The sequence below is a fragment of the Sarcophilus harrisii genome, chromosome 2, assembly GCF_902635505.1.
Source record: "Sarcophilus harrisii chromosome 2, mSarHar1.11, whole genome shotgun sequence".
Taxonomy (NCBI): Eukaryota; Metazoa; Chordata; class Mammalia; order Dasyuromorphia; family Dasyuridae; genus Sarcophilus; species Sarcophilus harrisii.
This window is the reverse complement of record NC_045427.1, coordinates 158,779,381-158,792,366: the sequence shown is the minus strand read 5'-3', so window position 1 is coordinate 158,792,366 and position 12,986 is coordinate 158,779,381.

Genomic DNA, 12,986 nt, shown 5'->3' with positions numbered 1-12,986 from the left:
ATGAAAATAAGATAACAAACCTATTTTGGTTTTTGTTGTTGTATCTTTTTAAAAATTGGGACTGTTCCTTTATAGGGGAGTTCTGATCATTTTAATGGTATTCCTAGGGGCATAAAATACTCAAAACAAGCCACTTTGACTGTAGCCTCCTTTTATTGGGGGACAAAAGTTGGAAACCTAAAAGGAGGGAAGGAAGAAAAGAAAATAGAGAGAAAAGAGAGAAAGAATGAGAAAAGAGAGGGGAAAAGAGAGAAAAGGAGAAAGAGAAAATAGAAGAGGAAGGAGATAGTAGGTGTGGGGAGGCCACTTCCAGTGGAGACAATCAAGGAAGGTTTCATGTAAGATTTGGCAGCTAAATAGGGTTGGGAAAGAAAGGTATGATTTCATTAAGTATATATTAGGTGGAAGGGGAAATGAATTAATTCCAGTCAAGAAAGAAAGTATAGGAAAGGGTATAAGACAGAAGGCAGAAGAATATGGTGAAAGGTCCAATTTGACAGGAATCTACAATATATAATAGAGAGATATGGAAGGTAAAATGGGAAAGTTCAGGTAAAGACAGATATAGAAGGCCTTCAGACAGATATAGAAGGCCTTCAATGCCAGGCTAATGAGTTTATACTTTATTCAGGAGCCATTGAAAAATTGAGGAATTTTTTAGGATTTTTTTTGAGGAAAAAAATAAAATCATTACAGTAATGCATTAGGAATATTACATGGGCAGAGATGTAAAGAATGAGTTGGAGAGGCAAAAGGCAGAAAGACTTTTTGTCTTTTTCTTTATGTTTCCAAGATATATGATTTCATCTGTATATGGAGTTTCTATTGTAGCAGTTCTTCTACAATTTATAGTCTTAAGAGAGTCACTTGAGTCACTCCAATCACAGCTAGTATGTGTCAAAAAGAGAGTTTAAAACCAAATCTTCCCAAATCTGGGGTCAGCACTCTACCCACTAAATCATTTATTTTGTACTTTTAAGTCAACAAGCATCAGTTGAATATATTATGGGCAAAGGTAGTTTACAAAGTACTGAGAATACAAAGAAAGACAAAAACAACAACTCCTTACCCTCAAGGAGGTTATAATCTAATGTGTGATTGAAGCATGAGCATAACTACACATATAGATATATACAAAGTGTATAAATGGTGATCTCAGAAGCGAAAGAACTTGCAACAGGGGGAAACCAAGAAAGCCTTTTGCAAAAGGTACATAAGTCCTGGAAACCAAATCATAGCCAAAGAAAGAAAAGTAAAAACATTATTAAAAATATAATGGAGCCAAAATTGTGCGTTTAATAATTTGAGTAATTATTTTCCTGTGCTTTTAAGATATAATGATTAAGAAATCCAAAGAGATAAAATCATGATCAGTCTTTATTTGTATGAATATATCTTTGCTTACCCAAGTTAGTTCAGAACATTCAAAAATGATTGGACATTTACCCCAAGAGATCTTGGACTAGACATTATTTAAGTAAAATAATAATCACCTTCACTACTGCCCTCTAGAAGATGGAAGTCTCAGTACAGTATTATGGTTTAAAGGATTGAGTCCTGAATTTATAATCAGGAAGTTTGGGTCTGAGCTCTGCTTGTGATTAGAGGCAAGTTCCTTTTTCTTTGACTGTCTTTTCTTATCTACAAAATGAGAACGAATTTATTTTCACTATGAACTTCATAGGATAGCTATGAGGAAAGTCCTTTATAAAAAGATATCTAGATATCTATACATATGTTACTAATATTATTATCAAGCCCATGAATAGGACAAAGACCCATAATTTTTGGATTAGAAATTTTAAAAGGATTTTGTATGTGTTGTAGGAAGAAAATCCATTGCTTATTTATATGAAGCTTCCTATAGTTCATCTTTCAGTAAATGCTAATTTGTGTTGATAAATTAAATTCATAAGGAAGCATTGATTTGTCAGATGCATATCTGATAGCAGAATCAGAATGTGGGCAAGCCATAAATTTGCATCTGTTTTAATTTTTGAAGGCTGATCTACAAGGCCAGAAAAACAACTTAATTTTATTCTGGCCATGAAATTTATTGTGACTGACTCACAACGAAAGTATTCATCGTTGTATATTAATAATAAAAAAAGCCCCACAGACCTGGCCTTTATTGAATTCTCATCTAGTTCTATCCAAAGTTATTGAGAATGTCAGCTTAAAATAAAAGGGCAGTCATGAGTGATTATTTATATGTTCACAAAGATGCTTTGGGATTTGGAGCAATTGGTTTTAACATAGAATGTATAGGCTACTCCTGTTAGATCCCTGAGTCATTCTCCAGTTATAGAGTATACTGTGACCTTCTTTGGCACTTCTATCCCTTAGCAACCTGGAAATGTTCCAAAAGTCATGAATTTGTTGGAAAAAAAGACACCTGAGAATTTTGGAGGTTCTCAAAATAGCAGTAAATAAATAAGTAATGGCTTTGGAGTCTTATATCAACTTATTAGACCCACTCACATCTACAGACTATCTCCTGTGCATGTATGTTTTATGCCTTTCTCCTGTTTTGCCTCACACATTGAATTTTATCTGACTTCTTTTCTATCAGCCCCTTACTCTACCCATCCTTTAAGACCCAACTTAAATCTTTTGTAAATCCTTTCCCAGCAAGTTCCAGACCATAGTTCTCAACTCCCTTCACTGGAATCTTATCACATTTCTTGTTTATACAACATAATACAATACTTAATGATAAAAGTCATATAATCTTAAGGAATAGTGTCTTGGACATTTACATTTGATCCTTCACTGGCTAATATCTTTCTGGGGAGATATTTTTGATTAATTAACATTCTTGATAGGCCTTTAAATACTTTACTCACCATTTCTAGAGCCACCTTCTCTTCCCTCATCCCCAAGCAAGTCCTTTATCTCCTTATTGCCAAATTTATATCAAAAGTCTCATGAGAGGGACAGGAATTGGCACCAGAATCCCCTCTCTGGTACTTACCTGTGAGATATCAAATTGCTTTAACTTCATGTCTCAATTTTCCAATCTTTAAGATGAGAAGGTTAAAGTAAATAGTCCCTAATGCGTCTTTCACATCCAAATTTATAATCCTTAATTCTCTAGATCCTATCTCATTTTTTTAAATTTAATTTTATTTTGAATCCTGAATTTTCTTCCCCATGCTGAAAAAAACAAGACAAAAGTCATTATAAACATGAATAATCAAATTCCTGCATGAGACTTATCCCTCCTTTGCTTCCTCCTGCCTCTCCCACCCAAGCTTTGATTTGCTTGAGTCCATCATTTTTCTACCTGGAGGTAAGAAGCATGCTTCATCAGGAGCCTTCTGGAATTGTGGTTGATCATTGTGTCCTACCTATTCTAACTCATTCTGCATGTTGCAATAATTTAACCTTCTCTAAATATTGGTTCTTTTTTATTATATCACTTCTGGACTTGCAAGTGTTTCCTTATAGCCAATCACATAAACCCTAACCTACTTGACCTAGCTTCCTAAGCCCTTCATCAATTAATTCTCTTTTATTTTATCAGCCTAGTTTAATAATACTTCCCTATTCAGATCTTTCCTATTTCAATCTCTACATACATGCCATTACCCCACTGAGATAATCCTTTTCCCTCTCTCCAAATCTATGTTCATTATCACTTCCAAACGACTCAAAATCAGTTCTTTATGGAAAGTTAATTGATTAACATCCATTTATTTAAAACAAATTTGTTGAATGTCCACAATGTGACAAAATTTGGGATAGTTCCACATACCTTTTCTTATTATCTTTTTAGCACTTTTTACCTTGGAGTATATTATTATTCATTAGATGACATACTATAGAAGTGATTTTGTGCTATCTGTACATGGTTTCTCTTTATAGCTAGGCAGAGAACATTTTGGTACTTCTATTTCTTTCATTTCAATATGAATCAATAGTATAATGGGGCAGACAAAAATTAAAAAATAAAAATAATTCATTTCTAGGCTTCATTAAAAGAGTCACATCTTCTAAGAGCAAGGTGCTTCTAATCAGAGCAGTTAGAGAACTATTTTCATCTATGGCTACCACAGTTTAGGAAAAACACAGATAACTCAAAAGGAGGGCAAACCAGGTTGGTCCTGGAGTCCATATATATTATATATAAAGGTGGTAGATGGTAAACAGCCTGTGGATGAGGGATGAGCCTGTGTGCTAGCCACATCCGGTAAAATACACTGCTTGCCTCTGAAAAGGCTTGTGCTTTAGTATAATTCATCAAATCTTGAATAGACTCTGGTTCTCCCCTCCCCAACACAGGCAGAGGATTCTGTATTAATTAAAAAGGAGAGATGGGTACCTTTAACTCCCTGGATTTTCTGTGATGAGTGGTAGAAGCCTGGTGATCTTTCTCACACTCCACCTCCCCCAGCAAGGTAGCACAAGAGATTACCTGGAACCTAAATCAGAGGCTTAACTAGGTGGAATGATCCTGGACCTCAGGCAAGCACTTGGCTGCCGCTTTGCATTTACTTCATTCTTGATCACAGGTGACCAAACAGAGATCATGAAACATATCCTTCCAGGCTTGGAGGCAGCCTTGTGAATTTGAGAGAGCAGAGTCCCTATTTCCTTCAGGCAGAGCTAACTAGAAACCAATACAACTCCAGAATCAGAGAGGAAGGCTAACCACCCTCAGGAAGACAAGGCTGATGACTGCGTGGTTTGCCAAAGGACATGAATCTTCAGAGTGAGCAGAAATGAGTGGAAGATGCAATGCTAATTCAACACTCCTATTTGGACAGCTCCTTCACTAAGGCCCTCTGATTGAAGAATGACCAAGTGTTCATAGCACACCACTTAATCCGTTTTATCTTCTATTTTTCCTTGGACCACAGACCATGCTTCAGCTTCACATGCCATGTAGCCAACCACACCATCTCCCTGTAATCTGTCTCCCTACCTCTGCCACTTCACAAAAACAAAATTACCTTTTCTGGCCTTCCATGTCCTATATATTATTTTTCTTATTAAAATATAAGCTCCATTTGAGCAATAACTATCTCCTTAAAATTTTGTATCACCAGCACTTAGATCATTAAGATCAAAATGTAAGCACTTGAGTAATTTTTTTCCTTTATTCATTAATGCATATTATTAACGGTCAATTCACTGGAAAATAACTAGTAGTTGTTAAATAAATGTTTATTATTTGAGTTTTTACTCACTGTGGATGTGCTTTGTGTGGCTATACCTTATGTGATTTATTCTGTACATCACATATCCTTTTGGGAGACTCTAGGCATGAACACTAAGTAGCACAATGGTCTGGAGTCAGAACAACTTGATTTTAAATCCACCCTTAGATACTTACTAGCTATGTAATCTTGGACAAGTCACTTAACTCTGTTTGGCTCAGTTTACTCATCTGTAAAGTGAGCAACAGAAGTAAATGGAAAACATTCTAGTATCTTTCCCAAGAAAACCCCAAATAGGGTCACAAAGAGATGGACATGACTGAAACAACTGAATAATAACAAACATGAGCCACATCTGTTATTGTTATAATAATAGCCATCATTTATACACCATTTTATATATGACAAGCATTGTACCAAATTTGTTATGAGGAAAGAGAGCTAAACAGAATTTAAGTGGCTCATAAATCTCTGAGACCAGACTTGACCTAAGGCCTTCTTGGCTCTAGACCCAGTGCTCTGTCCATTTGCCACCTAACTACTTCCTAAAAAGGGAGATAAAGGAGCAAAGACATTGAGACAAAGAGACTACCCTCACTATTTAGAAGTCAAGTGATGCTAGGTTTGAACTTGCTTGTGCCCACATGTATGGGTTCAGATTTGGGAGGATCCCCTTACTATACCAGAACAGGGAAGGGAGAGCAACCCAGTACTGTTGAGCCCAGAAGCAATTCAATTCTGTACTGTTTCAAGAGAAGTATTGAAGGAATTACAGATGTGTAACCTGGAGAAAGAACTTGGGGTGACATGTTACCTGTATTAAAGTATTTGAATGACTATTATAAGGAAGAGGTTTAATTTATTTTCCTGTTTAGCCTCAAATAGGAGAAGTAAGAAGGAGTGAAGTTGCTAAGTAGCAAATAAAGGCTTGATATCAGCAAAAACAATTAGAAGAATCCCAAAGTAGAATGGCATGCTTTATAAGCTGTGGATTCCCATTTCAATAAGTCAGTCAGTCAATATTTATTAAGCGTCTCCTATGCACCAATCACTGTGCTAGAGACAGAACATTCAAATACATAATAAAATATGAAAGTTAAAAAATCCATAAGGAACTTATATTGTAATTTGGGAAGGATTTTCAGAAGTACCATAAAGCAAAGCAAGACTTACAAGAAATGAAGGAAGTTTGGGCACATAGCTGTAATGACCGACCAATACTACACTGGGAAAGAATTTTGATAATATCTAGATAATATATGAAACAGAGTTTGTGGCACTCTAGATATGAGGAATTGAGGTGAGTTCTCCCTCATCTAAAAATCAAAACAGCCAACTTCATGAAAAGGTGAAAAAGGAAATAATTAAGAAGAAGTAGTAGTGGAGGTCTTAGCTTAAAAATTTCCATTGAGATTTTCAAGTAAGGGTAGAAAGACTGCTTGTTCAATATTTCATAATGAGAATTGCAGCTAAGCTCAGGCTGTACTATGTGGTTGAAAAGGTTCCTAACAACTCTGCAATTCTTTCTTTGACTTCATTTCTTTTCTGATCTTTTCTGACCATCTCTAATCAAACCTTATTGAATACATTATACATAATAAATCTTTTTTTGCTGATAATTAGCAACCAATATGTTTTTTTTAAACATGCAATGAATATTGGTGGGGAGGGGATTATCTTCAAAGTTGCTGGCATAAGGGGTACTGTTGGATCTAGGAATGTGAACCTCAGCCATTCAAAATCACTAGGATGTAAAGCACGTGAACAAGTAAAATAAACAAAAACAATGTTTTAAAAGGAAAAAGTCTTTGAACTGGGAAACAGAAAATTCAAAGTAGAGGTTGAAGGAACTCAAGGTAAATAAATAGACAGGAGGTCTCTGGCTGGGTCCAGTTAGTTCAGTACAAAGACCCAACTTAATTTCATTATAGAATATGAAAAGAACTGGTAAGTATGATTGCTAAACTGCTCTGAGTGAGATTTTAAAGACCATAAAGAATGGGAGAAATGAAATGGTATAGAAAAGTGATGACCTGTTTGGATTTTGAAGAGAACAGTTCCCCCACAAATACCCAAATAAAGGTATAAAAATTCATCTGAAGGAAAAATGATAAAGAAAACTAAAAAGACTAAGTTATAAATTCTTTCATTCAGTCTATGAATGCATAAAACAACTTCCAAAATATTATATCTAAAAATAAATTAAAGATAAGCAAAAGTAAGTGAAAAACAAAGTTTAGGAACAACAACAAAAAGAAAACACAGAAAAAGCCACAGCAGGAGATGGGTCCAGAGCAGAATAAGTAAAAATATGTATTGGATTTTATAGGTCTGAAGGAGTTATACTGAAGTTCCCAAGATTATCATTTTACTATTTATTTCTCCCTATAATTTAAAAAAACTTTTCTTTCCCCATTGTATAGATACTTTCATCCAGGGCACATTCATTTCTTATATTAATTCATTGTCTATGTGCCTTTAGGAATTTTTGTTAGCTGTTTCAGTTGTGCCTGACTCTTTGTGCTCCGATTTGGAGTTTTCTTGGCTAAGATATAAAGCAGCCTTTTGTACAGATGAAAAGATAACAGTTCATATGAGGTGTTATAAAAATTTTTATGCTAAAAAAATTAAACTAAGATAGTAATTGGCCTATAGCAGAGGAAAGGGTGGGCTGATTTAGATAAAGGGATCACTAGAATCCAAGGCAATGCAAAAAGCAAAAAGTTGATTAACATCTTCTGAAAAGTCCTACATTTGACAACTTCCTATATTAGTGAGCTGGTGCTAAGTTTATGAACATAATAAAGAAGGTTTTGTGACCATGATGACTCACTCTCTGAAAGGAAAATGAATCCCTTTCCTCCTTCTGAGGTGATTGTAGCTCATTGGGATAGAGAAGTTAAATTCTTATAAACTTTACTACTAAGATCTATACAATCAAATCTAAATCTGACCCACAAATATTGATTCCATTGGTTAGATAACAATTTTGTATAAACAATACTAAATATATACATATATATTTACACACATACATATGCACATATACATATACATGCATATATATGTGTATGTGCAAATAGATAGAGGGAGATAGAGAGACCATCAAAATAGTTAAAAGCAAAGTTCATTGGTAGCATACATAATAAAACTATAATAGTGAGAGTCCATAGTAAAATAGGTCTCAGACATATGTAAATCTAACAAAAAAACTAAATAAGAAGGAAGCTAAGGGGGTGAAGATAATTTTCCTCTCTCAATCTACATAAATAGAACAAAAAGATAAATAAGGAAGAAATTAATGACATGATAATTTTTTAAAAGTTAGATATTGTATATCTCTGGTGATTACAGAATTGAAATTATATTTTTTCTCTTCTTTGCATGTCATCTTGATAAAAGTTGACTTTATTAGGACATTAAACTTCCCAAACCAATATAGAAAAGCAGTCAGCCTCCACACTGCTGTGCAGAATCAACCATTCTAAAGTATAATAAGATGTGCTTTGGGACAAGAATCACTATCTGTGTATACTGCATTGTTTGTCAGTCCCATACTGACCAAAACAAAATATAATTATATTAAAAAGCCTTTGAAGAAATGATTAAATTAATTGGAAAATAAATAATTGATTCTTTAGGAAATAATGAGCCAAAGAACAAATAAGAGGAATAATATATAGCACATAAAGTGACAGTAACAGTGCAATATACCAAAATCTTTGGAATGCAGCCAAATAACCTAAGAAAGAGAAGGAAGAGATAAATGATTTCAAGACTCCACTATTTAAAAAAAAAATAGAAAAGAGACACATTCAAGAAATATTCAAAGTACAAAAAAAATTTACAAAGATGCATTCAAATAGTCTTTATTATGTTGGTTGTTATCTTGTTTATATATGCATGTATGTACAACTATGTGTACAGTAACATAGGCATGTATATATATATGATAATATTAATAAATAGATAGTACTTGTATTATGTACCAGGTACTATGCTAAAAATATTATTTCATTTGATCCTCACAAAAGCCTTGGGAGGTAAATGATATTATTCCCCTAGGAAATTCAGCTAAATAGGTTCATTGACAAACCCAGAGTGACATGGTTAGGAAGCATCTAAGGCTAGATCCGAACTCAAGTCTTCTTAAGTCCATAACAAGCATTCTCTATACCAAATTATTTAGTTGTGTGTATGTGGAGTTTGCTAGATATGTGTGTATAGATAGATATATAGATATATGTATTTCATATATATATATATATATATAGTTATGTTGTGGAAATATATATTATATATGCATGTATTTATTTAGTAAAACATATGACAACACCTCTATTTATCTGACTCTTTGTAACCCCATTTGGGATTTTCTTGGCAAAAATACCAGGATGGTTTGCTATTTCCTTATCCATATCATTTTATAGATGAGAAACTGAAGCAAATAGGATTAAGTGATTTGTCCAGAGTTACACAACTAAAAAGTATCTGAGGCTCAATTTGAACCTAGAAAGATAAGTCTTCCTAACTTCAAACCCAGCACACTATTCATCAGCTACTAGTTAATAATAATGTCAGATAGATATAAAAACCTGGGTTGAATAAACAGACATAAAGAGGAATCACTAGTGAGATAAGGTCAATTTGGAGAAAGATCTATAGTGGAGTATCCCAGGGATTTGACCTTTATTCTATGCTGTTCAACCTTATCAGTGACTTTGATGAAATTTTATGTGGCATGTTAATCAAGTTTTCAGATGATACAAAGTTTGTTTTTTTGGATGATAGTTTAATCAGAATCCAGAGCAATCTTTACAGACAAACCCATTGTCCAATGATATAAGATCAAATTTAATAGGGTTAAATGCAAGGTTCTATACAATTTTAAAAATGCTCATAATTATAATATCAGGGAAATGTGGTTAAACAGCAGCTGTCTTTTCAACTGTGAAAAACAGCTTTTGGTGGTGAATCAAAAATTCATGCAAGATAATAGTATGATACAGTACCCAAATAAATCATGTTGTTCCACAGGTACAATATTTTGAATAATGGAAGTAATAATTCTGCTATATGTAACCCTAGTGTGGTACATGATTTCATATGATTACCAAGACTATCTAGAGCATTGAGTTTATCATTAAATATCATAGTTCAAAGAAGACATGGGCAGATTTCAACATAAGAAGGGCAATTGGAGTGAAAGATTATACAACAGGCTATATAAGGAACTGTTTTCAGAAAGTGTTGTGGTCAGGGATAAGAGAAAATTTTGTCTGGAGAAACGGAGACTTAGAAAGTCTGTGTTAACCATCCTCAACTATCAGAAAGGTTGTCACATTGAAGAGATATTAATCTTGTTCTGCCCAGTTGCAAAGGGCAGTATCAGAAGCAACAATGAGTGGATCTTTCAGGGAAAGAAGCAGTAAAACTTCCTAATAAAAATAGAACTCTCTGGATGTAGAATGAGCTTTCTTTGTGGGGTTACTCTTCAACTAAAGCAGAAGGCAAATGGATGGATATCCATTAAATATGTTGAGGGAATTCTTGTGTAGATACAAGTTAGACTACATAGTCTCTGATGTCCCTCCCAGCCCTTAGATTCTGTGATTTCAGGAAATTGAAGAAAGTTGCTTTCAGTCTTAAAGTAAATCTATTAAGTTTTTGTTGTGATGTATCTAGCAAAGAGTCAAGGTTTTTTGTCCATTTAGCTTTTTGACTTGGGGAATAGTGAGACAGAGAGTCTCCACAGTCAAAACAGGGTATGGAAAAATACTAGTGAACCCAGTGGAAATTTTTCTGGCTGGTGAAAATGTTGGCAACCCTATGGATTTATTGAGTCAATCTGCCAAGGCTGAGCTAGGTTGGTTAACTGAAAGTCATCCTCCATACTGCTATGAGGGATCAAGTACTCAGAAATATAATGTGATGTGCTTTGGGGCAAGAGCTATATATACCACAGTTTGTCAGTATTTTTTGTATTTTAAAAGTGTTGGCATAATGGACAAAAAAATCTTCCCAAATTCCAAGAACCCTCTGTTCTTTTCAAAGATAAGAGCATTTCAGTTTAACCCCTATTTTAGTGCCTCTAAACTTCCAAAGCAATCCTCTTTAATATTTCATCTCTCCAAATCTATGTGTTAGAACATATAAAATATGTTCTGAGAAAACTGAATGGTTAGAATAAATAATAACTTGCTTTTCACTCAATCTAGTGGAGTGTTACTGACTTGTTCATTTTAAATCTTTCTTTTTCTACTATAGAAATCTATTTTCAGCAGTTGAACCTCTTAGAACAGATGGGGGCAAAAATTCAGGATGTTCTTTTCCCAGACAGCTACAATCCCTGTTTTCCAAGTTGTAAAAGAAAAGGGGGTTTATTTTACTTATTTATTTAGGCCTTTGCTTTTGAATTTCATTCTTTTATTGTTGATGGTGGTAGTGGTTTGGTATAAAAACATTTTTTTTCCTGCATTGTACCCTACACAGAGAAATAAATCTCAGCTTCTTAGAAAAGGGCCACAACTTTTATGAAGCTGATAGGGTCTGGGAGCAGAGCCATTAATGTTGTGAGGGACATTCAATTCTCTTTTTTTCCTACCCTGTGAAAGAACATAACAAAAAGAAATTAATGACTTCACCAACTTTCCAGCTCTCCTCACAAGTTGGTATAACATCCAAACCTTCTTTTCAAGTCACCTCAGTTAGTTAAAGGAAAGGCAACTTTTTTATTTTAACCTTTTCATTATGGGAGAGAAAGTGTTTGGGAATCATCTGTAACTGCTTCCACAAAGTAAAAAAAAAAAAAAAAAACTATCCAATGTGACCAATTGCTCATAATCATCTTCTACTGCCCTCAAATTTCAAGGTCTAATTTTCATTATTAATTTGACCAACCTTTAACCTTTTTTGCCCCATTCCATTTTAATCGACTGCATCTAGACTGACAAGCAGATAATATAAAAAACTTTCCATAGGGCCTCATACACACTAGATGAATAATTCATTATTTTTCAATAGAATACTATCTTTAAACAAGTCATCCAGATTGTTTAATTCATACAAGATTCAGCAGCTGAATTGCTTTGTCCTTAGATCTAACACCTGATCTTTCTATAGCAAGTGTGTAGCATTAGAAAGGACTAAGCAGGGATTCTTAAGCAAGAGTTTGTAAACCAATGTGTTTTTCTCAGCCTTCATTTTCCTGAACCTTTCTGCAGCCTTTGACACTGTTAATTACTTTCTCTTCCTCAATACGTTTTTCTCTCTAGATTTCCAGGTATCACTCTCTTCTGGTTTTTGTCACTTATCCCTCCTCGGTGTCATTTCTTGGATCCATATTACAACTCTTTATTGTAGATGTCCTTCTGGGTCTTCATCTCTTCTCCTTCTATACTACTTTACTTCGTTAGGTCATCAGCTCCTATAGATTTAATTACCCTCTCTATGCTGTTAATTTTAAAATCTCCCTCTCTGCTGACCTCCAGTCTCAAATCTCCACCTGCTTATAGACATCAAGAATTGGATATTCAGTAGTCATCTTAAACTCATAAGTCAAAATCAGAATTCATCTTCTTTTCCCCTCAACATTCCCCCACTTCAACTTTCCTTTTACTAATGAGGTCAACACCATTCTCCCAGTTATCTTGGCTTGCAACCTAGGGCCTATCCTGGATTCCTCACTATCTCTCACCAGCTTCAATGGTTAATCTGCTGCCAAGGTCTGTCAGTTTTATCTTTGCAGCATCTCTTGAAATGTTCCCTTTACTGTCATCTCACAGTAATGGCACTCTCTGGTGAAATCCTCATTATTTCACAGAG